This window comes from Gossypium raimondii, chromosome 11, assembly GCF_025698545.1.
Source record: "Gossypium raimondii isolate GPD5lz chromosome 11, ASM2569854v1, whole genome shotgun sequence".
Classification (NCBI taxonomy): Eukaryota; Viridiplantae; Streptophyta; class Magnoliopsida; order Malvales; family Malvaceae; genus Gossypium; species Gossypium raimondii.
The window spans coordinates 46,018,180-46,043,956 of NC_068575.1; the positions used below are offsets into that span (position 1 = coordinate 46,018,180).

The 25,777-nt window shown below is 31.6% G+C and overlaps 1 long non-coding RNA gene across 1 annotated transcript; it reads right to left on the reverse strand.

The window, feature by feature from the left end:
• Positions 1-1,445: 1,445 nt before the first annotated feature.
• Positions 1,446-2,824, reverse strand: LOC128034662 (uncharacterized). The gene is made up of 2 exons (XR_008190792.1): positions 2,477-2,824; positions 1,446-2,364 (listed from the first exon to the last, which is right to left on the reverse strand). It is a non-coding gene; the product is annotated as an uncharacterized LOC128034662 (long non-coding RNA).
• Between the last annotated feature and the right edge of the window lie 22,953 nt (positions 2,825-25,777).

Here is a 25,777-nt window from a genome sequence, read left to right on the forward strand (position 1 = left end):
AGATATCAAGGAACATAGAAGGGACTATACAAGTGTGACTATTCCACGACTTGTGTTCAATCCAGAGATAAAGGACTTAAGGATTATGAAAAAGACTAATCTTAAAAAGGTTATGTCGAATCATGATTTCTTGTGACTTAGGTAGCAATGATGCATTGCTAGATGCCACTCATTGTTTGTAACATTGAAATCGTTCTAATATTACTGCTAACGTTACAAGAACCTACTGGGTCACACCCTATAGTTGAAATGAACGGAATAAAACATAATTGGTATTGTGTATGGTTGTCACATGAATTAAATTAATTATAGAATTAATTTAATTGGGTAATTAAATATCGAACACATTATATGTACAAGGTTATTGTACACATAATGAGAATATGAATTTTGGTTCATATTTAAATAAATATATGGTTTACCGAAATTATATTATAATTAATGTAATTATAATTTTCGGTTTAAAATATTATTATATTTATTTAATTTCTAAAAACCCTAAAAATAGAATATATATATATATATAAGAATCTCGTTTTTCTTTGCTAAGGGTCTAGCAGCCGTCAAATAAAATTATTTTCAAAACTATTTTGGGGATTCCTTCCGTTCATAATCAACAGGGTGGATTACGTAGAGGCCAGGGTCAGATAGATTGCAGCTAGGTTTGACAGCAGATCAAACTACTCGTTGTTAAGGTGTCACTGTCTACTCAAAATAAACATTCGGTAAATTTCGTAACCTTTATCATCCCGATTCGTTCCTCACACATGGATCTGTGGTTAGGGTCGCCGATTTTTTTTTCCGCTGCGCCGTAGGGGTGCCGGCGGTCCAACAACAATATCATATTCTCAAGAAATACATAGTATATAGAATTTAATAGGGATAATGTCCAACACTACACATGAACTTTGGTCCAATATGTAATTCTATACATGAATTTCAGTTTTGTGCAATCTTATACATTAAATGTTTCAAAAATTCTAACACATTTATCAAAAACATCATTTTACGTTAACATACTTCATACACAAATAATTATGTTTATTTGAATAAAAATAAATTGATGGTTTTATTTATTCAAATATATATAGTTGAATCAAAATCAAAGTTTCGTTTATATACTTGAACTGTAATTAAAATTTGATGTGTATAATGATCTTGAATCAAAATTTAAACATCAAAATGCACATTGAATGAAAATTCATGTATAATTTTATATATATCCCATTTAAATAACAATTTTGTACAACTTTGATAATTAGGCTAGCTTAACCCATTAAAAAGTGAGTTTACATACGTGTTTAAGTAATAATACAATAGGAACATATATCAATGCATGCTTTAAATGTCGGTCCTTAAAGAAAGTGATTTTATCCACCCATATGTTTTTTTATTGAGAATTTATGTTGGAAATTGTGATTTTAACTTGAGAGGGACAAAAGCAAGTCACTCCATCGCAATCCTTAAAATTTGAGGATTCTACTTCACTAATTTCAATCGTAGTAGTATTAGTAATGATAACAAATAGAAAGGATTGATTGTCTCAACCACAAGGGTGGAATGTGTACCACAAGTGTACATATTAGATAATAATAGTTACAATGAAGGTAAATTCGAGTTAGAAATAGTTTCAACATCGAAACCTAGGAGATAGATTTTAAGAACTAAAAGTAAAGAATCACTCTAGAATTAATTAGGCACTCTATCCAAACAATCGATGATGACTATGTTGAGCTAAATTAATTAATTTAAATTGAAGAGATGATGGAGCAGATAAATGGATTTAAAATTGTGAATCCTTCAATCAAAATGGCGAATGAAAGTAATATTTCTGGTTTCTCTGAAAATCCTTCAACCAAAAAAGTATGATTCAAGGACTCAAATACGGATGAGGGCTCTAATATGGCGGTTGATTCAGAACCTAAGTTGACGCTTTCCTGGAAAGATAAGACTTTTGGGTGGTAGGTCTGAAGATGCCTAGTCTCGACTTGGTGAATATGACGATTTTGAACTTTTGGATGGGGATATTACAAGATCCCTGATCAATGGCATCCCTGCGATCAGTTTCTCGAAAAGAATTAATCATTTATTGATCAAAGACATGGCAACAATGGTGGTTATTAAACTTGTGGGATGGTCCATTGGATATAATGTCCTGCAAAATAGAGTTAGTAGTCTATGGAAGCCAACATTGTTGTTCCACTTAATGGACATAGAGAACGATTATGTTTTAGTGAAATTTTTGAAACAGAGGATTATGAAAAAGTACTTATCGTGCAGCCTTGGACTACGGATTCCAATTCGATGCAACCTTATTCGAATGTTGTCAAGGCCCGAATTAGACTTCCAGGGCTTCCGGGGTTTCTATACAAACGGAGAATTCTTAAAGAAATTGGAGGGATGATTGGTAAAATCTCAAAAATCGATTTCAACACAGATAGTAGAATGAGAGGAAAGTTCGCGAGAATGACAGTACACGTTAACTTTGATAAGCCACTGACTTCTCAAGTATTGATAAACGACACTCTTCAATGGGTTGAGTTTGAATCGCTGCCGCTGATATGCTTTGGCTGCGGGCGTTACGACCACTTGAAGGATGTGTGTCCAAACAGTGTTATAGATCTGGCTCAGGGGAGGGGAAGATGTCGACGGAGGCTCCAACAAGGACTGGCCAAGCTACGATGGAAGAGGTGGCGGCCTACAGGCCATAGATGATAGTTGAGAGAGAATCAGCGAAATCCCAGGGAAAGAACGAGTTTACCGACAAAGAAGGTGGATTTTGGATCAGTTGGGACAATATTTGATGCTCTGACTTCCTTAAGCAACCAAACACGCTGGGAAATGGAACGGGTTTTGGGCCAATTGAAAAGGGGGATTCGGCTGCTAATAGCCCAGTTTTTGTCCAAATGGAGCAACGGGCTGTTGCTTTAGAAATTCAACCCAGTGGAATCTTGGATTTAAATTTGGATAGTAACATGGTAAGGCAACATGATTCGGCCCAAATTGAGGATATGCAGGCTGGAATTTCTATTGCAGACATGTAACTGAAAAAATGATGTTAGAATGAACTTAAATTTTAAAAAATAATATTAATATTTTAAACAGTTGAATTTGAGTTTTAAAATTTAAAAGTGGAAGGATTAAATTTCTAAAAATAAAAGTACAAAGATTAAATTCTAAATTTACAAAGAGCATAGAGACTTATGACATATTTTAACTACTCATTAATAAATAAACTTATATTTCTTTTACAAAATAACCTTCTTAAAAATTATTTTTCCTTTTTATTAGGTATGATATTGATGGTAATATTTATTCATTTCAAGAACTTACTAGTAAAAATAATTTCACTCACAAATCTCTAAAAATATTACAATTCGTGAATTATGAAACACTGAGCTTGCCCAAAAGTATGTAATTGGTATTTGAACCTTTTTGAAGGCCTAGTTGGTATTTGAATTTGTATTCTATCACAAAGTACTAACATTGTTAGTTTATGCTGATGTGACACTAATAGTCAATCTGATGGTAACACGTGGTGGGCATAAATTTAAAATTTAAAAAATCTTTAAAAATATATAAATTAATAAAAAAATATGATTTTTACATCAAGAACGAACTTAGACAAATGTTGTCTAGATACATTTGAAACTAGACATCTCTATGTCTAGATTCATGTCACATCAAGAATGAACCTGGACAAATGGTTGTCTAGATATATTTAAGTCTGGACCACTATATGCTTGGATTCATGTATTTTAGTAAGTTTATATTTTTTATAAAATATCAAGCTATTTATATTATTATTTTGAAATTAAAATATATAAAAAATTTAAAAATTAAAATGTATAAATTAATAAAACCATAAAAAAGTTTTTACATCAAGAATGAAACTAGATAGATGGCTATCTTGTTTGGATCCAAATGCATCCAAATATCCATTTGTCTAGATTCATTGTAGATGTGTTTTTTAAATCTTCTATATATTATAAATTTTTAGTTCTTTTATATATTTATATATTATAAATATTTATATATTTTAAAAATATTGTAAGTTATTTATATTAAGTTGGAATAGTTGCTAAATCTACAAGTAGCAAAGTATGAGCAGAAGTGGCTGCAGAAACAGGCACTTTTGCAAAAATTGCGACATGCACAATGTAAACAGGGGAGAGTAAAATTGTTTACAGTTCAGTTTCTCTACGTATCATTGAATCAAATACAAATAGTGCTCTAATTTTAACACACTCTAGTAAAGAATCCTCACTCTCATATTTCAAAGACTAGATCTCCCGTCACTAAATTCTCCCCTTGAGAATTTAATCTGTAAGACCACAATACAAAGGCGTTATCACAAATGCACTTTCACAAATAATGTTCCTCACTTGAATAGATAAGTACTCTCAATAGTCAGTAAATCAACTTATACAAGTCTCTAAATCATATAGAGATTTCAAGACTTGCTAAAATAGTGAAGATCAATCACAATCCCTTCTAAACAACATCTAAAATAGCTACATATAATATAATACTAACAATCAAGGTAAAATAGGTTGTTGACAAATAAGTCTTCAAAGTTTTGATTCAATCCAACTTCCTCGATCTAAGAGATTTGATACACAGATCCGATCAGATTTAATTTAATCCTCTAGATATATTTCTCCAAGTGAATTGATTCTCATTTATGAGTTTGAATTATTCTAGGATATTAGCACAACCCAAAGATTTGCTTCAATAAATTTCCAATATTCTAAACATGGCAAGTTGTTGTTATGTCGCAGGAGTGAAGGAAGTGGGCATTTCCCTTCATACATTGCAATAACTTCAAATATTTCAATATTTTATATATTTTAATTGCATATATTTTTATAAATTTATATTATATATAATAGTAATAACCTAGAAGCTGATATTTTATAAAAAAAATTATATTAACTTACTAAAATACATATAAAATGAATCTAGACAAATGATTGTCTAGAGTGTGAAAAAACACATTTTTATTAATTTATATATTTTAAATATTTTTAAAATTTTAATTTATTCCCACCACGTGGCATACTGTGGTGCTACCATATGTCACCACTAAATTGATTATCAATGTCATGTTAGCACAAACTAATTATGTTAGTGCAAAGGTACCAGTTAGGGTGACAGAATACAAGTTAAAGTACCAACTAGATCCAAAAATATTCAAATACTAATTATATACTTTTTGGACAAATTTAAGAGACAAACTATATATTAATTTTTTACAAAAGCACAATATGTAGAAAACTTATTTAACAATTAATTCAAAGCTAAGTTGTAATACCATTATTAATTGAGAATAATTTATATTACGAAGACACTAAGTTTTAGTCACTAATAAAATATTACCATGTCATAAATTTTTTTTGTTTTTATTTTCTTGTAGGTGTGGTGTCCTAAATTTTTATTAAAATATGTTGTTAGTCCCTAAATTTTGAAAAATTTTGAAATTTAGTATATGTACTTAAAAATTGGAAAAAAAAACAAATCATCCTACTTTTCTATTTAAAATCTTAATTCATACAATAAAACCGTAAGTATTTTTTGTCAAAATTTATCAACTTGGAATTTTGATAATGTTGTCCTCATATGACATGTCATAGGATTGATAGAAAATAGACATTTATAAATAGATAAATTTTGATAAAACTACCAACATCGATAATGATCCGATTAGGATTTTAAGCTGAAAAGTAGAGAATTAAATGCTTAGCATTTAAATAACAAGGACCAAATCTCAAATTCTATACAAATACAAAGGCTAACAACATATTTTAAATGCATAAAATAGTTATTAAACACTCATCCATACATATTACCTCTACCTCAATTTAACTTGGATAAATATCAAATTTATATGCATACATAAAATTTTGATTTTGATTTTGATTTTGATTCAATTGTATATATTTATAAAATGAATACATACATTTATTCTCATATTAGATTAATATGATTGTTTGTGTATGCAATATATCAACGTGTTAATTTGAAAATGTTGTTAGTAATTTATAAAAATTGAATCAAATCAAAATTTCATGTATAAAATTACATAAAATCAAAGTTTATGTATTATATTACACATTGAATCAAAATTATATATAATTTTGATATTAATGAGCAGCCTTCAAACTATGTCGTTTTTTTAGTCGAACCATTATGACTCCTACCGTTATCTCCATTAAAAAATATCAAGAATTGACATGTGATATTTTTTGATAATAATAAATTTGAAACGTAAATAATTTGTATTATATATATTTTGGCACTTATTTTTCTTTTCGTCATATTGTATCATGTTCATAGTATGCATGGGGTGTAGTTACAAAGAAAAGTCTTTGAACCCAAGACCAATCAACTCCACCGTATGCTTCATTATCTACTTGGAATGTGACTCCATTTTGATTAGACATTTTTATCAGTCAAGTCTCCGAAGCTCTTAGGAAATTTCCTCCTTACTTTAATTTTTTTTGTTCTTTCAAATTTATCCATTTTTTTGCACATATTTTTCCTATTCATATGTTAATGAGACATAAATCAGGGCTCAAATCCTGTTTCCAAATCATACTTTAATATTTCTCAAAGTTCTACAAAGAAATCATTCACTACAGCAGAACAGGTTTTTAGCGGCGTTTTTTTAGGTCTTTAGCGGCGCTTTTTAACGCCACTAACTCCATTTCCGGCGTTTCTAGAAGCGCCACAAAAAATGCCGCTAATGACAACGTCACTAACTTTTGCGGTGCTTACGTAAAAAAACGCCGCTAAAGATCATGTTCTTTAGCGGCGCTTAGAAAACAAACGCCGCTAAAGATCATGCTCTTTAGCGGCGCTTAGAAAACAAACGCCCCTAAAGATCACGCTCTTTAGCGGCGCTTAGAAAAACGCCCCTAAAGATCATGCTCTTTAGCGGCGCTTATAAAAAAACGCCGCTAAAGATCATGTTCTTTAGCGGCGCTTAGGAAAAAACGCCGCTAAAGATCATGTTCTTTTAGCGGCGCTTTGGAAGGAAACGCCTCTAAAAGTAATGTTCTATAGCGGCGCTTATTTCACAAACGCCACTGTTTTGATATGACTTTTAGCGGCGCTTTTTAAAAAAACGCCACTAATTTTGGGATTTTTTTAAAATAAAATTTTTTAATTTTTTCAGCCCTCCTGCAACAACAAATCAAAAGCAACCAAATCTAAACTAACCAAAATCAATAAATTTATATAATATTTTAAATTAAATGACTAAAATAATATTAATTGATAAATAAAAGTGTATTCATACTTTTCTTTACAAAAGCGTTAAAAGTATTTATGCAACATACACTATGACGGCGGAAGTTGCGATTGCTTAAACATCGTCATCATAATCAAGTCGCTTGTTGAAGTTCGTCGACTTTTGCTCTCGCTTCGCTTCTCTCGATGCCGCATCTTTTGAAGTCGTAGTTGTAGTTCTTCATATTTCTTTTGAACCTCGCTTCTATTGTCGCTTCTCTCTCGCTTCTCTCGCTGCGCCTCTGCTTCTCTCATTGTAGCCTTTGCTTCCTCATTGTCGCCTCTGCTTTAAGTTGTCTTGAAGTTCTTCATATTTCCTTTGAACCTCAAATGTGGTCGCTTGCATCCGAGCCATCCGGTCTTTTAACCTCGAACTTGACTTGAGATTGACTCCCAAGCCATGTATTGGTGCGAAATGGATCCAAAATATTGGGTTAATGACAAAAGATCCTTGAAATCGAACCCGACCGTACTTTTCAGACCCAAAACTTCAGAATAATCCGGTTATCAATGTCTTCAAGATGAACCGAAATATCACTAGAAGCAATCGCTTCAGACTCGCTTTTTTTTCCTTTAGTTTTCCTAATAAATAAATCACATAGTTAGGAACGCAATATATAGTAAAAAACAAATGCAATATAACAATAGTCGCATTACATGCAATGAATTAAACCATTAGAAAATAAACACTATAAATAACTAAAACAAGTGAAATCGTATTAAGTAAATGTACCATAATTTCACCACTTGAGTCATAGCAGATCCATCTTTCTTCTTATGTGTAATTTCAAAAGTTGTAGGCGCCCAACTTTTGACCGGACGATCGTTCCTACAATATGGTAGTAAAAATATTATTTAATAGAAAGTTATACATATTTGAGAATATTAAAAAATAAAATACCTCCGCTCACTACACATGCAAAACTTCTAATCCTACTGTGTGAGTGAATTTTTGTTCTTTAATTTGCTTTTTCCAACTCGTTCACGATCCTACGTTATAAAATTTTTAGTACGTAAATAGTAAAGACTATAAACCAAAATAATTACAATAGTTTGAAGTACGTCGTACTCTCCTTTCTCGAGAATGCCAAAATCTAACCGCATCTTCCCATTGGTACCTCAACATACCCGGCGGGACATTTTGCAATTTCTCATCGAGGGTGATTTTTGTCTTATAATAATTTTTCTTCAAAGTACTTTTATTGTCTCTCCATCTTTTTCCCAATGCCTTTTTTACATAAGCATCGGAGACCTCTAAAGCAAACCTCGCCTACAAAAAACACAAGTTAATAAAGTAAATATAAATGAAACTATTTCCCAAGCATTACATATGACATTAACATTTTGTTACCTTAATATTATCGAGGGCTTGGTTTTTGTTGCTATCGGGCATTTGACACCTTGACTCGTAGTTGATAGGCAACATATTCGGATTTCGTGCTAAAATGCCCATGTATCCTGCTAAAAGTCGAGCTTCGATCCAACAGTGACCAAAATCTGTTTTCAGATACCTTGACACGCTCGACTGGATCTAACTCGTATAACTCTCTAAGTATCGTACGACCTCGACCTTTACGCGTCCCACCATTTTCAGCTACAAATGGTATATTATAATATAAGAATTTGAAAAATAAATCAATTATAAGTCAACACGCATGGAATTAATGTAAGTTACTTTGAACTTCCGTATGATCCTCGTGTGTAATCGGAACATTCGAAGATCCAATTGCTGTCTGTTGTTCAGTACTATTTGTTTCTATCGAGTTTGGATCATTTTGAACAATGCTTTCCCTTATAATTTTTCTTCTAGGCATTTTATCTGCAATACACATAAAATGTAATTAAACTTAATATTTAAATACAACAATAACAGCACATATAAAATAGTTGAGTTATATAATAAGACCAAGATGTAATACTAATGTAAGTTACATATAATTAAACAATTGTAAAATCTTACTACATCATTATTCGTAAATATCTTAATCCGTATCCTGACGAACCCATTGAAATTGTGCACTAGTACTAGGGATATTATCGTTTAAGTTTTGTTCTGGAAATGGCAAAGTTTCTGATCTGTCGTCGATGTTATCTTTACTTCCACTGCCCATGTCAAACAAGTCTCTAGGGATGTTACGGAGTACAACGTACCAACCCTCATCAGTTGGATCTTTTGAGTAAAAAACTTGTTTGACTTGACTTGAGAATACATACGGCTCATCTATCGCTTGTTGTCTGTGTGAATCAATCGGTCAAAGTTCACCATTGTAAAACCAAATTGATCTTGCTTGATTCCACGAATGTATTAACATCGCCCAATCACTCGAAATAAGACAACTTTCCATTTGCCGTAGTAATCCAACTCAATTATGTCAAGAAGTCGTCCAAATATTCGACATTTCCTCGATGTGATTATTGTCCCTACCGCTAGCATAACTTGTAATTGCAGAATTAACAACTATTCCACAATTTTGCGTTCTCCTCAACCTCTCGCGATATTTTGTATGAAATTTGAATCCGTTGATGAGGAACGCACTATATCTTTTAACCACTCGATTTGGACCTTGGGAGAGCCATTGAACTTCGTCGTTTACGCTCTTCCCATTCCAAACCTATTGAATGGAAAGTAAACTAAGTAATTAAAAATGTTATGAGAAAGCATTATAATTTGTAAGCGAAAGCTCCATCCACATACCGTTTGGTTGAACCATTCATAAAAAGATTCTGTAAACAACTTATTGATATCTCGATGTTGTGTTCTTCGGGAGCGCGAACGAGATCTTAATATTTGTTTGTACTCACTATGTTAAAGTACAGAGGTGATCTTTGTTAGAAGATAAACAATTTTTAGTTTGAAAATTATTTATAAAATTTGGAGAACTTACTTCCGTAAAGGTTCCAATGATACGTGGTGAAACAGAACATATCGATGTGCTTGTACCCACGATAAATTGTCTAATTCCGCAATTTCAACTTTGCCGATTGGTTGTCCAAAACTTTGGAACAAATAAGTATCGGCTAAGTCATAGTCCATAAGTTCAGCATTCCTATTTGGTCTGTTAAACCTTGTTTCGACATCTTCCAAATATCTCGAGCAGAAGGTCATACATTCCTCTGCTAAGTAGCCTTCAGCAATCGATCCTTCTGGATATCGCTTGTTGCGGCAGTAAGACTTTAATTTGGATAGGAACCTAAACACAATATACAACAGTATCAAAAGTTGTGACTAAAAGCACAGAGGTGAATGAAGGAAAATTTTAAAAATAATTCTTTAAGACCTTTTTATGGGATACATCCATCGATAGAAAATGGGTCCACCAAGAATTGCTTCGTACGGGAGATGAATTATCAAGTGAACCATAACGGTGAAGAAGGAAGGTGGGAAGATTTTCTCCATGTTGCATAAAGTCAAAGCGGCTCGATCCTGTACCTTCTGAAGTTCTTGAACATCCAAAACTTTGCCACAAATGGCTTTCATTATGTTGGATAGTTCAATGATACAAGACGTCACCTTCTTGGACATACAACATCGTAGAGCAACTGGCATTAAATCTTGCATCAATATGTGATAGTCATGTGATTTTAGCGAATATAATCTTCGATCTTTAACACTAACACATCGAGATATATTTGATGCATACGCATCCGAACCTTTATATCCTTCAACACCATGCAAAACAGTTCTTTCTCCGTCTTGGACATTGAGAAAATAGAAGGTGAACCGATATTTCCCATTCGGAAGTGGATTGGGATGAAGATCAGTCGAATTCCATTTGGACTAAATCAAGTCGACTCAAGATTGTCTTTTGATTTTTCGTCGACGTTTAAAATTGTACCCACAATGTTCTCGCAGACATTTTTCTCAATGTGCATAACATCAAGATTGTGTCGTAAAGGTGATGCTCCCAATAAGGCAACTCAAAAAATACTTCTTTTTTCCACAAGTCCGCCTCATTTGGATCGTCCTCTTCGTTGAGCTTTCTTGGCTTCATCATTTGATCTTCTGTTTCTCTGCGTGTTTGACGGTTGGTTCATCTTCCCATAAATGAAATTCATATCTTCCAACATGAATAAGATTTTGAGCCACCGGTCGGGAAGGAGTTTCTCGAACTCTTCAAAGGTCAAATCTGTAACTCGATATCTAAATCTATGATTTTTCGGTAACCACCGACGATGCCCCATGTAAGAGAACTTCTTCCCATTGTACAACCATTGCGAGCATGTTTGTGCAGACAACAAGGACACGATAACGACCCTTAGTACTCCAACCGGATAAATTGGCATAAGCGGAAAGTCATTAATGGTCCACATCAAAGCCGCACGTAAATTAAAGTTCTCCTTTCAAAGACATCGTATGTCTCGACACCACCCATAATTGTTTTAACTCTCCAATAAGTGGTCTGTAAATAAATGTCGATATCATTCCGGGCCCTTTCTCACCGTGGATAATCATAGATAAGATAAGGAAGATTACTTCATGCAAATCCACGGAGGCGATTATAAGGGACAAGCACCATCGCTGGCATCTTGACGCAGTGCTCATGATCTTGAAAGGATTAAATCCATCGATGCTAGCCCAAGCCTCACACTCCTAGGATCGCTTGCAAAGTCTGAAAATTTATTGTCAAATGATTTCCAAGCTAAAGAATCTGCTGGATGCCTTAGTAATCCATCATCGGTTCGTCCATCATGGTGCCACGTCATTGACTCCGCTGTCTTCGACGACATAAAAAGCCTTTGAAGCCTTGGTATGAGTGGAAAATACCGCAAAATCTTGACTGGCTTCTTTATCCTCTGTGCATCATTTTCATCGTCGTTCCCATTTGTGTTTCTACTAATCCAACGGGAGTGGCCGCATACATGACAACATTGTTGGTTTATTCGATCGCCCCAATACAACATGCAGTCATTTGGGCAACTATGGATTTTGTTGTACCCAAGGCCTAAATCTTTTATCATTTTCTTCATATCTTTGCATGATTGAGGGATTTTTGCAAACGGAAACATTTCTCTCAAAAACTCTAACAGCATTGTCAACGAGTTTCCGGTCCACCCTCCCAAACATTTTAACTGGAAGAGACGAACACAGAATGACATTTTTGAAAACTTTGATCCCTCATACAGTTCTTCGTTCATGTCATTAAGTAGCGCGTAGAACTTCGCCGCTTCTCCATTCGGCTCTTCATGAGGTCTACTGCCCGATTCGGTAAATGTAGTTCCACCAATATTACAGTCATCAGATGCCACAAAATCCGCCGTGAACGACTGCGCACCATGATTGTGCATATTAAATGCATCCCGCAACATACCTTCCATGTCATCCCCTCTTTCAGACTGATGGTAATTGGCAGTACAGGATAAGATACATCCATCCTTGAAGAGGAAGTACTAGGCGGGCATTCTCCATGAAAAAGCCATTGCTTATAACCCCGAACAAACCCATCAACAATTAGATGCTCGTATACAACCTCACGATAATGCCAGTTTATGTTGACACACTTCTTACACGGGCAAAGAATCATGTTCTCTTGGCTTGCATATTGAAATGCAAAATTTAGAAAACCCTGCACTCCATTTCGATAACCGTCGCTAACTCTTGACAAATTCATCCAAGAACGGTCCATTTCTTAATTCTTGAAGTCTGATATTAACAATAAACTGCACGGGTTTAGGATTTAGGAATAAGTTATGTATTATGTAAGTTATGTAAGTTGTGTAAGTTGTGTAAGTTGTGTATTATGAAACTTATGTACGTTATGTCTTATGTAAGTTATGTATTATTATGTAAGTAGGGATGTAGGATATTATGTAAGTTTTGTTTTGTGTATTATGTAACTTATTTAATTTATGGATGTTATGTATTATTATGTATTATTATGTAAGTTATTATGTAGGTTATTATGTAAGTCATTATGTTGGTTATGTAAGTTGTGATATGATTACTAATTATGTATGTAAGTTATGATATATGATTGCTAAATTTAAGTTATATAAGTTACGTATTATATGTAAGCTTATGTATGTAGGTTATGTAAGTTATGTAATGTATCAATTTTTAAAATATATATAAATTTAAAATATATATATATATATAAACTATATATAAATATTAATAAGTTATGTAAGTTATGTATTATAAATTTAAGTTGTGTAAGTTATGAATTATGTAAGATATGTAAATTACGTAAGATATGAAATTTGAACTTTAAAATAAATTTAATATTTAAAAATATTCGTGATTAAAAAATAAAATATTTAATATTTAATTGTGAGTAAAATAAAATAAAAATTTAAAATATAACTTTAAATACAATTTATTTAATTAGGTAAATTAAAAATAAAACCTGAATAAAACTGGATATATTTTTCGTGATTAAAATAGCATAAAATTAAAATAAAAGATAATGAAAAGGAAAACATATAAACATTTTTATAGTTTGGACCAATTTATTTATCTATGTTAATATTATTTACACATTTGCAATGGGATTTTGGAAATGAATTACTTGAGAAATGGAAGAAGATTTAATTATTTATGAAGGAAAACATATAAATATTTGAATAGTTTGGACCAATTTATTTATCTATGTTAATATCATTTACGAGCTGTATTATATTTGGGTCCTTACAATCCTTTTTTAGTAACTTATGCTGTAATTAACGGCAATGGTGATGGCAGGACACATGAGAACATTTTAAGTGAGTAAAATAATTTAATACGAAAACATGGCAAACTGGATGGCAGATTACAGCAGAAAAATATAAGGCAGAAAACTAGATGTCAATTTTAAGTGCGTAAAATCATAAAAAATTTGAAAGGAAAACCAGCAAAAAAATGTATACAAAATCGAAGCCCCAAAAGACCAAATTTTCGATACCAACCTGCAAATACATAATCAGCCCATTCACATTTTTATACCACATTTCTGGCCAAATATGTTCTTAACAAATTGAATTGTAAGTAGTAAACCTTTATTCATAACTGTACAAATACCATACATCATTACCATTCAATACAAAGGCTCATTTCATAGTAATCCATTCACAACATTTACCATATGCAAATACTTATACAACATTAACATGACAACCTTTTCAAGCAATTCAAATCTCATGACATACTCAATTTCATGATCTGTTAATTTCGGCAATAGTAAATTACCAATTTTAACTTCAATTTCTGTATCTTATCACACATTATACTAAATATTTATTTAACCTAAGTACATGTAATAATTTAATAAAAATAAAATAGATTAAATCCAGGCTCTGTTGCATACTTTAAGTACATGTTTTTGCATACTTTAATGTATAAAATACATTATACTAAATCACAGTAAAAACCTAAGTACCTGTTTTTGCATACTTTAAGATTTCTACAAAACAGTTACAGACCGGTATGCCTAAAAAATGCAGGAAAACAGTAGCCCATCGACAGACAACAACAATGGTGTGTGAAACGTTGCCTAAAACCAGTTAAATGAAATGAAATGAAGACACCGATTGAAACCATTTCAAGAAATACAATTTCAAACATAAACAAAATCAGTGTACCTACAGGCCGATGAGGAAAACCACTGTCAACGGCGAAATGAAATAACCCTAAAAACTATCACTGAAACAACACCGCCTCAGTTGTATACCCAATAATGAAACCATTCCCAAATCACAGTAAAAACAGTCAAATACAGTACCTGTAGGACGATGAATAGCAACGGACGAAAACCCTATACAGATCAGAGAAGAGAAATTTTTTAAAGGAACATCAAAATTAATTGGGCGAATAAAAAACAGAATAAATTTAATAAACAAGTCAAAACCCAAAGATTACATACACAGAATCGGAACAAAATCGAACCTTTGAAGGCCTATTGTGCGACGTTCGTCTTATCTGGAAGGAGGAAGGAGGCGATTTAGGGATTTCGGATTTCAAGAAATTAGGCAAGAAATGAGGCGATTTTCAGATTTGGGAATTCAAGAAATTGGGCAAGAAGGACGCAACAATTTCACAGAGAAAAGGAGATTTAGGAATTTGGGGGAGACGGATTTGGGGCTGGGGGAAAAGCTTGCTTCGAGGGTATACCCCAAAATTGTTTTCAGTAAGCGAAACGGCAACGTTTTGCGTTGCATTTTCCGGCGTTTTTATAATAAACGCCACTATTGGATTTTATGAATCTCAAAAACGGCGCCGCATTGGCGAACTGTATATACAATTGCGGCGCTTTATAACAAAACGCCACTATTAAATTATTTTCCACAACAGAAACGGCGCCGAATCCGGAAATTTAATTAATTATTGTGGCGTTTCCCTTCAAAAACGCCACAAAAGAAATTTTTGCCAACACTGAAACGGCGCCACATTCCGAAAACTTATTCGATCATTGCTATGAAAACGGCATCGTTTTATAATATAACTTTTGTGGCGCTTACGCATAAACGCCACTAATTTCACAACTTTTGCGGCGTTTCACAAAAAAACGCCACCAATCTGCAACTAGTCAACGGAACGGTGTCGTACTACTTCATTTTTTATATATATTTTTATGCTTTTATTAACAAACACCGCTAATATTTAGCTTTTATAAATTATTTACATTGTTGTTAAAATTTTTAATTCATACATTAAAATTAGGCCATTATTAATATTATTAATAATATTATTTAAAAATTTTATCTGATTTATTAATTTCAATTGTTACAATTTTATAAATTTTAAATTGAAATTATGTATAATTTAAATATTATCAATATTTAAAATTATAAATTATAAATTATTTATATTATTCAATTAATTTATTATAATTTTAAAATTATATATACTCTATTTTTAAGTGAATATATAAATGATTAATATATATATATGTAAATAACACAGTATTAAAATAATTTGTTTCATCATATATAACATACCAATATGTCGACATTCGTCATTAATTAGTAAACTAGCGTCATTTGTGTCACTTAGAACTATAGTATCATAATAATTATTAAAAAACAATACGTATTTGTCATTTTTCTCAAATTGGTACTAAAAAAGTCATAAAACCCTAAATCGCCCAAACCCAAAAACCAAGCATTGTAAACGTTAAATTATAAACTGCAAACCCTTAACCACAAGCATAAACCCCTAAAGCAGTAATTAATTAACCTCTTAATAACATGACTAAATTAAGCACCCTAAACCCCAAACCCTAAACCTTAAACCCCAAACTCCTAAACCCTAAACCCAAAACACCATAATCGGCCCACATCATAAACCCTAAACTCAATACTCCAATATTCACAAAATATTAAACATTATGTAATGATTAACCCTAAAATCCTAAACTATATACGATATACTTTTTAACTTATAATAATCACTAAACCTTAATCCCTAAACTCTCAAACCCTAAACCAAAAACAATATACCTACATAGTAAATCCTAAACCCTAAACTATAATCCAACATAATAAACATTGTATAATGATCCCTAATACCCTAAACGTAACCCAAATTAGATAAATTAAATATATATATATATATAATAACCTACATTATATTAATGCATGGTTAAGACCAAAACTGTGCGTTTTGGTGAAGATCTTTTGCGGCGCTAACAAATAAGCGCCGCTAATAATATGATTTAGCGGCTATTTCTCGTGAACGCCACTAATTCCAGTATACATCAAGATTTAAACGCAGCGTTTCGGTTAATATATATTGCGGCGCTTATAAGAAAGCGCCGCTAATAGTATACTTTTGCGGCGTTTACGGAAAGCGCCACTAATTCAAGTATACGTCAAGATCTAAACGCAGCGTTTAGGTTAATATATCTTGCGGCGCTTCTAATAAAGCGCCGCTAATAATATAATTTAGCGGCGATTTCTCCTGAACGCCACTAACTCCAGTATACATCAAGATTTAAACGCAGCGTTTCCGTTAATATATATTGCGGCGCTTCTAAGAAAGCGACGCTAATAGTATACTTTTGCGGCGTTTCCATAAAGCGCCACTAATTCTAATATACCTCATTACCAAACTCTGCGTTTTGGTCTGTATATATTGCGGCGCTTAACCAAAAGCGCCGCTAATGCTGATGTTTAGCGGCGTTTTATTATAAGCGCCAGTAATTATATTGTACATCAAGACCAAAACGCTGAGTTTTGATTAAGATATATAGCGGCGCTTCTGCTTGCGCGCCGCTAATAGTACTCTTTAGCGGCGTTTGTCTGTAAGTGCCACTAATCCTAATATACATCTAGACCATACTCTGCGTTTTGGTTGTCATATTTTGCGGCGCTTTTAGTAAACGCCGCTAATACTTATTTTTCTGGCGTTTTTTTTAAGCGCCACTAATTCTAATATACATCGATACCAAAACGATGCGTTTTCGTTAAGATTTCTACGGCGCTTCCCACAATACACCGCTATTACTTCCTTTAGCGGCGTTTTAGCATAATCGCCACTAATTATTGTATACATCAATACAAAAACGATGCGTTTTGGTCTTGAGATTTTGCGGCGCATAACGGAAAATGCCGCTAATTATGTTCTTTTACGGTGTTTTGCTTGAAGCGCCGCTAATGCTAGATATTTTGCGGCGTTTTATTTTTTGCGCCGCTAATGCTCCATTTTTAGCGGCGTTTTCCGTCCAAACGCCACAAAATATGCCGCTAAAAGTCTGTTTTGGTGTAGTGATTCCAACTTAGAACTCACCCTCTTTTCAAATCATATTTTAAGTTATGCATAATGGAAATTTTAATCTTTACTATTTATATTATTTCTTAATTTAATTTTTAGCTAAATTTAATCCTTAATTTTTGTTTTAAAAAAATTCAAATTTAATCATTCATTTTTTTAAAGTTGAAATAATATTTTTTAATGAAAATATTAACTAAAATGTTAAATTTTTAATCACAACAGTTTGTATGACAATCGTATGTATTTCATGTTAAATTTTTTTTGAACTTTTATGAGCATTTTTTATATTTTGATTTTAAGTATTTTTTTATTTTTAAAATTTTTAATTATTTATTGACGTGACATATAAGACAAATGGTACTATGACAATATGACGTGCACATTGACTGTCATGCGAGTTGTCACGTCAATAATATTAAAAATTAATGTTTTAGTCAACATTTTTGTTAAAAAACGATTCGACTTTTTTTTTGAAAAGTTAATGACCAAACTTAACTTAAAAAAATTAACAAAATTTATAAACGTTGAAGGTTAAATTTATCATTATGCCTTTAAATTAAACTATTTGATGTGACTAACCTTTCCAAATTTTATCTTATGAAAATGTGATTTAACATATTTTGAATTGTTGCAGCTTTTTAACCATAAAATTCATTGTTTCTCATCATAATTGTGATATCCAAACATAATAATGGGGTAAATTGGACCGTTACTCATTCAATTATTAATGTGTTTCTATTTTGGTTATTAAGCTATAATTTTTCTTTTAATTTCATCACTAATGTTTTCTATCGATTTTGTTTTGATCACTCTTTATTAAATCAATAATGAAAGTGATAGTGTGACCTTTTTAATTGGTATAATAATACATTTAGTCCTCAACACGTACATAGTCTATCAAATTGGTTCTAATTCTAAATAATTTAACAAATTTAACCCTCCACATTTATGAATTCTATCAATTTACTCCCAATTCTTAATAAATATTCAATAAATTTAACCCTTCAGATTTACAAATTCTATTAATGTCTAAGTATTAAAGATTAAATGGGTGTTATTATACCATTTAAAAAAGACCGCATCATCAATTTTGTTAACAATCTAAAAGTGACCAAAACATAATCGATTGGAAATGTTAGTCATGGAATTGAATGTTTTTATAGTTTGATGACCAAAACAAAAACATGCTAATAGCTAAGTGACTAATGGTGTAGTTTACCCTTATTATTATTAGAACTAGTATGATTCCCTCGCTTCATGTTGGATTGATTATTTGTCTGTGTCAAACTATAAAGTACAAATTTGAAGATTAAAATATTCTCTAGTCCTACTTTCAGTTTTAGAAATTTAGACCATTTACTTTTTGGATTTAAAATTTTAGGTCCAATTGTTACCACGGTTAAACTTCTTCTATTAAATTCGATGATGTGATATTTTGAAATTAAAAAAAAATCAAATTTTAATCACGTAACAATAAAAACAATATTGAAAATATTTATATAGATTTTTTTCTTAAAAACATTCATTCAAACTCGTAATGAGAAAATAAAATTTTTGTTGGAATATTGTTCCTAAGAAAATTGACATCAACATTTTGATTGAATTAGTTAACAATATTAAATATTTAAAATAACTAATGACATTATAAAAGTAAAAAAATCAAGTTATATAAAAAATAAAGTAGTATAAAGATCGAATCTCAAGTTTGAACATATTATAAGACTCAAAGTGGCATTTGATTGTTGTCTTATAATGTACAAAAAGAAAAGAAAAAAGAAAAAGAAAGCCTAAAAGAAATAGAAAGCTATGTATCCATCTCTAAGACCCTTAGGACATTTAAATTATATAAAATCATGTAATATTTTAATTGAAAAATTAATAATATTAACTACTTGGACTAATTAATAATATTATAAAATATAGTGACCAAATTACTTTGGAAATTAAAGTGTACCTGTTAAATCTAAAATTTAGGCATAATAGAAGGACCAAAATTAAAATTTAATCATTTTTATAAAATTGCAAAAGGAAAAGGTAAGACTGAGCAAACATAGAAGAAATAAGAAACCATGTGTCAGTCTTTAAGACTAGCTCACGAGTGAACCAATCTAATGCCTCTCTCTGGACTGATACCTCGGTCGGTCCAGTCCGGTTCAAATAACCATGGCTCTAAGTCTCTACACTTCGTACATTTGGAATTTAGTCTTCCTACTTTTATTTTCAAGAATTTAATCCCTCTAATTTTTAGATTTAAAAATCTGATTTTAAATTATGTATGACCATGTAACATTTTAATTGAAAAGTTAGCAATATTAACTATTTGACTAGTTAATAACATTATAAAAATATAGGGATCAAATTATGTTAAAAAATTAAAGTATAAAAATTAAATCTCAAATTTAGACATATTAAAGGGATCAAAATTGAAATATACCATTTTGAACCTTCCTATCATATATAGTTATATAGATTTTGGATTAAACTTGCAGCATCAAACCAATTTAAGACTAAATCTTAGATGATCTTACAAAAGTTCAAGCAAGTGTATAGGAGAAGATAGAAAAGTTCTAGTTGGAATTATCAATGATTGAAGACTTCCTTGTAATATTTCCAGCACTTTAGTCATTGATGGACGATCAGTCGGATCATGTTGAATACATCAGAGGCTCACTATAATGAACTTTCTTGTTATTTCTTATTCTTCAACTATTACTCCATTAAGATTCCAGTTCATAGATTGACCAAGATGCTCGTAAATCCATACGGAAAATATACTTCACTAGTTTGAGACACTCCAACATCAATATTTTTCCTTCCTCCCACAATTTCGAAGACCATCATTCCCTAGCTATAGATGTCAGATTTATAAGAAACTCCGTCAAAGTTTCGATAAACCAATTCTAGGGCAATATATCCAATTATTCCTCTAGCACAAGACATGGAAATAATACTCTCTTTTGTTTCGAATAATTTAGATAAACCGAAATAGGAGATCTTGGGATAGAAGTTCCCATCTAAAAGGATATTGTGAGGTTTTATGTTGAAGTACAAGACCCTTGTGTTGCAACCTTGATGCAAAAATTTGAGTCCTTTAGCAATGCCGAGTGCAATGCCATACAAAGCTTTCCACTCCAATCGATGATTTTGATGGTGCGATCTTTTATCATAAATGAACCTCTCCAATGATACATGGAGCATGAATTCATAAACCAAATCTCTCTTTGATTTCTCAAAGCAAAAAACCAAGTAGACTCACGATATTAACATGAGATGTTCTACTAATGCTAGCCACTTTATTCATGAATTCCTCTCCATTTCTTTTTGATTCACTTAAGACTTTGATCGCTATGAGATGATTTTCAGATAATTTCCCTTTGTATACATTACCATATCCATTAGCCTAATTTATTGTTAAATTTATTTGTCATTTTCTTGATTTCTCCATAAGAGTATCCCCTTGGGGTAAGAGAAATTTGACGAATGCCTCAATCCTAGTATCCTCTTTCTTCTTTCCTTGACATATATGATTTGACAATGAATTTCCTTTGAACCAGAAGACAACGAAGCATATGGCAATAGTAATAGCAACTGCCAGTCCTGCTCATGGAGTATTAATTAGGTTAACCAAATAAACAATGGAATAATATTTGTTGCATCATCAATGCGTAATTCTCATGCACCATCGATAAGTAATTATATTATATTTTATCATTGAAAAGAATAAAAAAATAGTTGAAGGCTTATAAATAAATACAAATAATTTTATTTAAATATAATTAAATAATCATAACAATTATAAACAAATATTAATAACTCTCGGATTTAAGGGATTAGGTTTAAGGGCTGAGGTCTAGGATCTTGAGTTTAAGGTTTTAGCATTTATTTATAGTTAATTATTAATTATGTTTAAATAAAGTTATTATTTATTTATTTATAAGTCCCCACTATTTTTATTTTATTTTCATGATGGTGCATAAGACTTATACATCGATAGTGTATCAAATATTTTTCCTTTAATAATTAATATATTGCAATTTTTTAATAAAAAGTTTGACCACTTCCAAGGATTTATTATTAAGCTAATCATAATAAAAAGGGATAGTACATGCCTGAGGTTGGGGGTGGTAGGAAAGGACCGTAGTGGCATTCTTTAGGATGTTCCAGCTCTAGCCAAGTGCAACTCCCAAGTGGTTAGTAGCAGAAGAATGTTAGATAGTTGATGATGCTGACACCACAGGTTTCACTAAAAGTGTAATATTTCTCTAACTTGATTGTCGGATCTAAAATAATGAGATGTTTTATTCGTTTCTGAAGCAATTACGATTCTATTTTAATATTTAATAGACGAAACATACAAGCAATTTAATTTTGATGGTTAATAAAACACATTATTTATTCAGATCCGAAGTATAAGCGGATTTACGAAAACTATTAGAAAACACCTCTAATAAATTAGAGACTAAAACATAAGAATTACAAAATACAGGGACAATATCGCGACAAAGAAGGATTCATGTTACAATAGTGAGGGCGAAAGCATGATGTCACAACTTTAAAGTCAGGAAATTGACGTTACAACTTCAACAGTAGGTCGCAAATTTGAGGATAGGAAAATTCCAATGTAAAAATCTCAAAAAGAAAGAATCAGGAATGCGGGAATAGAAACTCGATGTCGCGAACTGCAAAGATAATTTCACAACCCACTTCATACCTACTTGCTTCACCCATTTCCTTTACTAATGATTTCTCAATGTAATATCACAGTATTATATATTTATAATTTATTCATAATATAATTTCGACTTACATAATTCTTTTGTAATATATATAAACATATATATTATTAGTATATACTAAAAATATAAAAGAAGAAATGTAAGAATATGAGTAAAGGTAAAACAATATATTTAAATTTCAATTGGCGTGGACAGAGTAAGCATTTATGACAATTATCTCACCCCCAACGCCCATCCACCTTTTCTTTTGACAAATTTCGTTAAATAAGCGCATTGATATAAAATCCATAGAGTGACTCAAAATTTGCTCTCTCTAATTACTCATAACCTACTACTTTTGATTTGTATACTTGTGTTATGAGTATATATTAAAAATCAAATTTCTATCAAATTGTTTCATACCTATGAATACTAGATTTAGCTTCGACTTGAATTTGTACCCTCTAAATGCAATATCCACACTTTGAATAAGTTATAATCCATTGTATCCCTCCCACACACTTAATGAATAAAGGACATTTATGGAATATAGATTTGACATTTAATATTAATAATATGACAAAATAAAAGATATAATCACGAACCATTAAAAGTGGGAACACAGTAATAAATAAGAGAACAATGAGAGTTCTCAAGATAACTCTTCAAAGGGTAAATATAACTTATGTTATTTGTAATAGGCCCAATTTGCCCGGCCCGTTAGTAAAATAAACCAAATAAAATAAAACAATGGTCCAAAAAAAACATAATGTCTAGATTACAAACCCAGTTAAATTAAGTACCCAAACACTATCCTAGCCCAATATCCCCAACCCAATCAGCCCAATCACCTAACCCCACTAGCCTTAACCATAAGCAAAAACCCTAGGCATTCAAATTTCTAGCACCAGCTTGCATGACCAAAGATGCTCCCTCTCGTGCGTGCGCCACCACACCTTCGAGCCACTCCTCACACATGCGCGATGCCTTCACACGCCCCACGCCCACCGCTCCGCACTGCAAGAAGGACAAACAACTCCAACGAACACGGCAAGAAAAAAGAAATGTTAGAAAAGGGCAACAGAGGGATTTGGGAGGATTTCTTTTTATTTTATTTTCTTTTTATTTTTTTCTGTAATTCTGGCCATAAAAAGGCCATTTGAATATTGTAAAGGGGACACGAATTGAGAACACGAAAAAAATTGAAATACTAAGAGGTGATTTCTGAGTTTCTTTTGTTTTCTATTTACCGCTTTTTTCTTTCTTTTATTTTGTGTTCATCAGTTGTTTGTTAAGAACAAAAATAATAAAAGGGAAAGGGAGTACATGCCTCTGTGACCCCGTCGTTGTTCTCATTGGTTTCGTGGATACCAGAGAGGCTAGGGATGGTTTTAGCCTGAGAACGGCGCAAGAGGAGAGAGGAAAGGCAAAGTTTTTTTTTTCTGCTGTTTTTTTAGTGGCCGAATAACCTTGTTTAGGGTTTTAAAGTTGGTTCTTTTGGGGTGTTGAAACGGCGTCGTTTGGGGCCTAAATCAGTGGCCACCAAAACGGCGTCGTATTTGCATACCCGCGCGTCCAACTCGACCCGAACCAGCCGGATCCGCGCGTTTTGGCCTCTAGTGGGATATTTTCGCACTTAGTCCCTCGCCTTTAAAGCGCATCCAAATCAATCTTTTTATTTTTTTGGATTCTGCCTGATATGTCATTGTTGTTTCATTTTGGTCCCTTCTGCCACTATGCGTTTTGAAGGGCGGGGAATATTTCCCATTTAATCCCTCATGTAATGCGCAAGCTTCATTTTGCCTTTTAATTTTCTTTTCTTTTTATTTATTTTCTTTTTTCGATTAAGCATTAAATCCATTTTAATCTCTATTTTAATTTGTTCATTTTAATTAATTTAAATATTTTGGTTCTGTTTTCTTTAATATATTTCAATTTAATCTAATGTTATTTTAATAATTAAACTTATTAGTATAAATTCATTATTGATATTATTTAAATCTATTGAACCATTTTTCTAAAAGTTTTCTTTCGCGTCTTATTTTAAGTTTTCATATATTATTATTAAAATTTAATACTTATTATCTTAATTTATGATAACTAAATATAATTTGTACACTTTGTATAGTTTTATAATATTTATTTTTAAATTTATTGGGATACTATTATTTTATGAAGTATTTGTTTTAACTATATTTTCATTTATTTCAAACTTTCATGTGTATATATATTATTTTAAACTTATTTCAATATATAATTCCCTTCTTTCATGTTGCTTTTTTTGTTATTTAAAACTTGTTACATTTTATTTAATTCGCTTGTTACTTTTTTAATATTAGTTTTTAAATCATTTTGCTTGCTAATATGGATGTTAGTATTTGCATAATGTAGGATATAAAATTGTTGCTCTTATGTATATGATATTGTTTATTCGTATATATTAAATCTTTGTTACTCATTAGTGTATGCTTTAGTTTATGAATCCTCATCTCGCATGGTACATTATTATTCAATCGTTTTTATCCATTCAAAAGATTACGTTTAATATCATTTAAGTATCAAAACCAATTTACTCAAAAAAAATTTTAAGATAACGCAAAGTTCGGTATTTAGGATCTTCGAAAGAATTGAGCCCTAACGTATTGGGTTCCAATTTTCCTCATCGAATCTAAATAATCGAGTTTATTCTTTAATCAAATCACACAAATAAAAAACTCATTCTCGGGAATTCGATATGTTGTATCCTAACGCATTGAATACGACATATGGTTTTCTCGAGATGAGGATTTTTTCTAAATAATGAATAAAAATAAAGGCAATATTCGATATTTAGGGATTTTGTGAGATTGAACCCTAACTTACTGGGTTTTGATTTTCTCATTTGACCCAATTAATCAGAAATCCTTCTCAAAATGTATAGGTTTCAAAAGTCAAGAGATAAATTTAATTTTGAGGATTTAAAATGTTACGCTCCAACTTACTGAGTGTGACGATTTATTTCTTTGAAATAAGTGAGTCTCATCGTCCAATTCATTTTACTCAAATTTTCTTTTCAATGGATCGTATTTTAAAATCTTTTCAACATTAA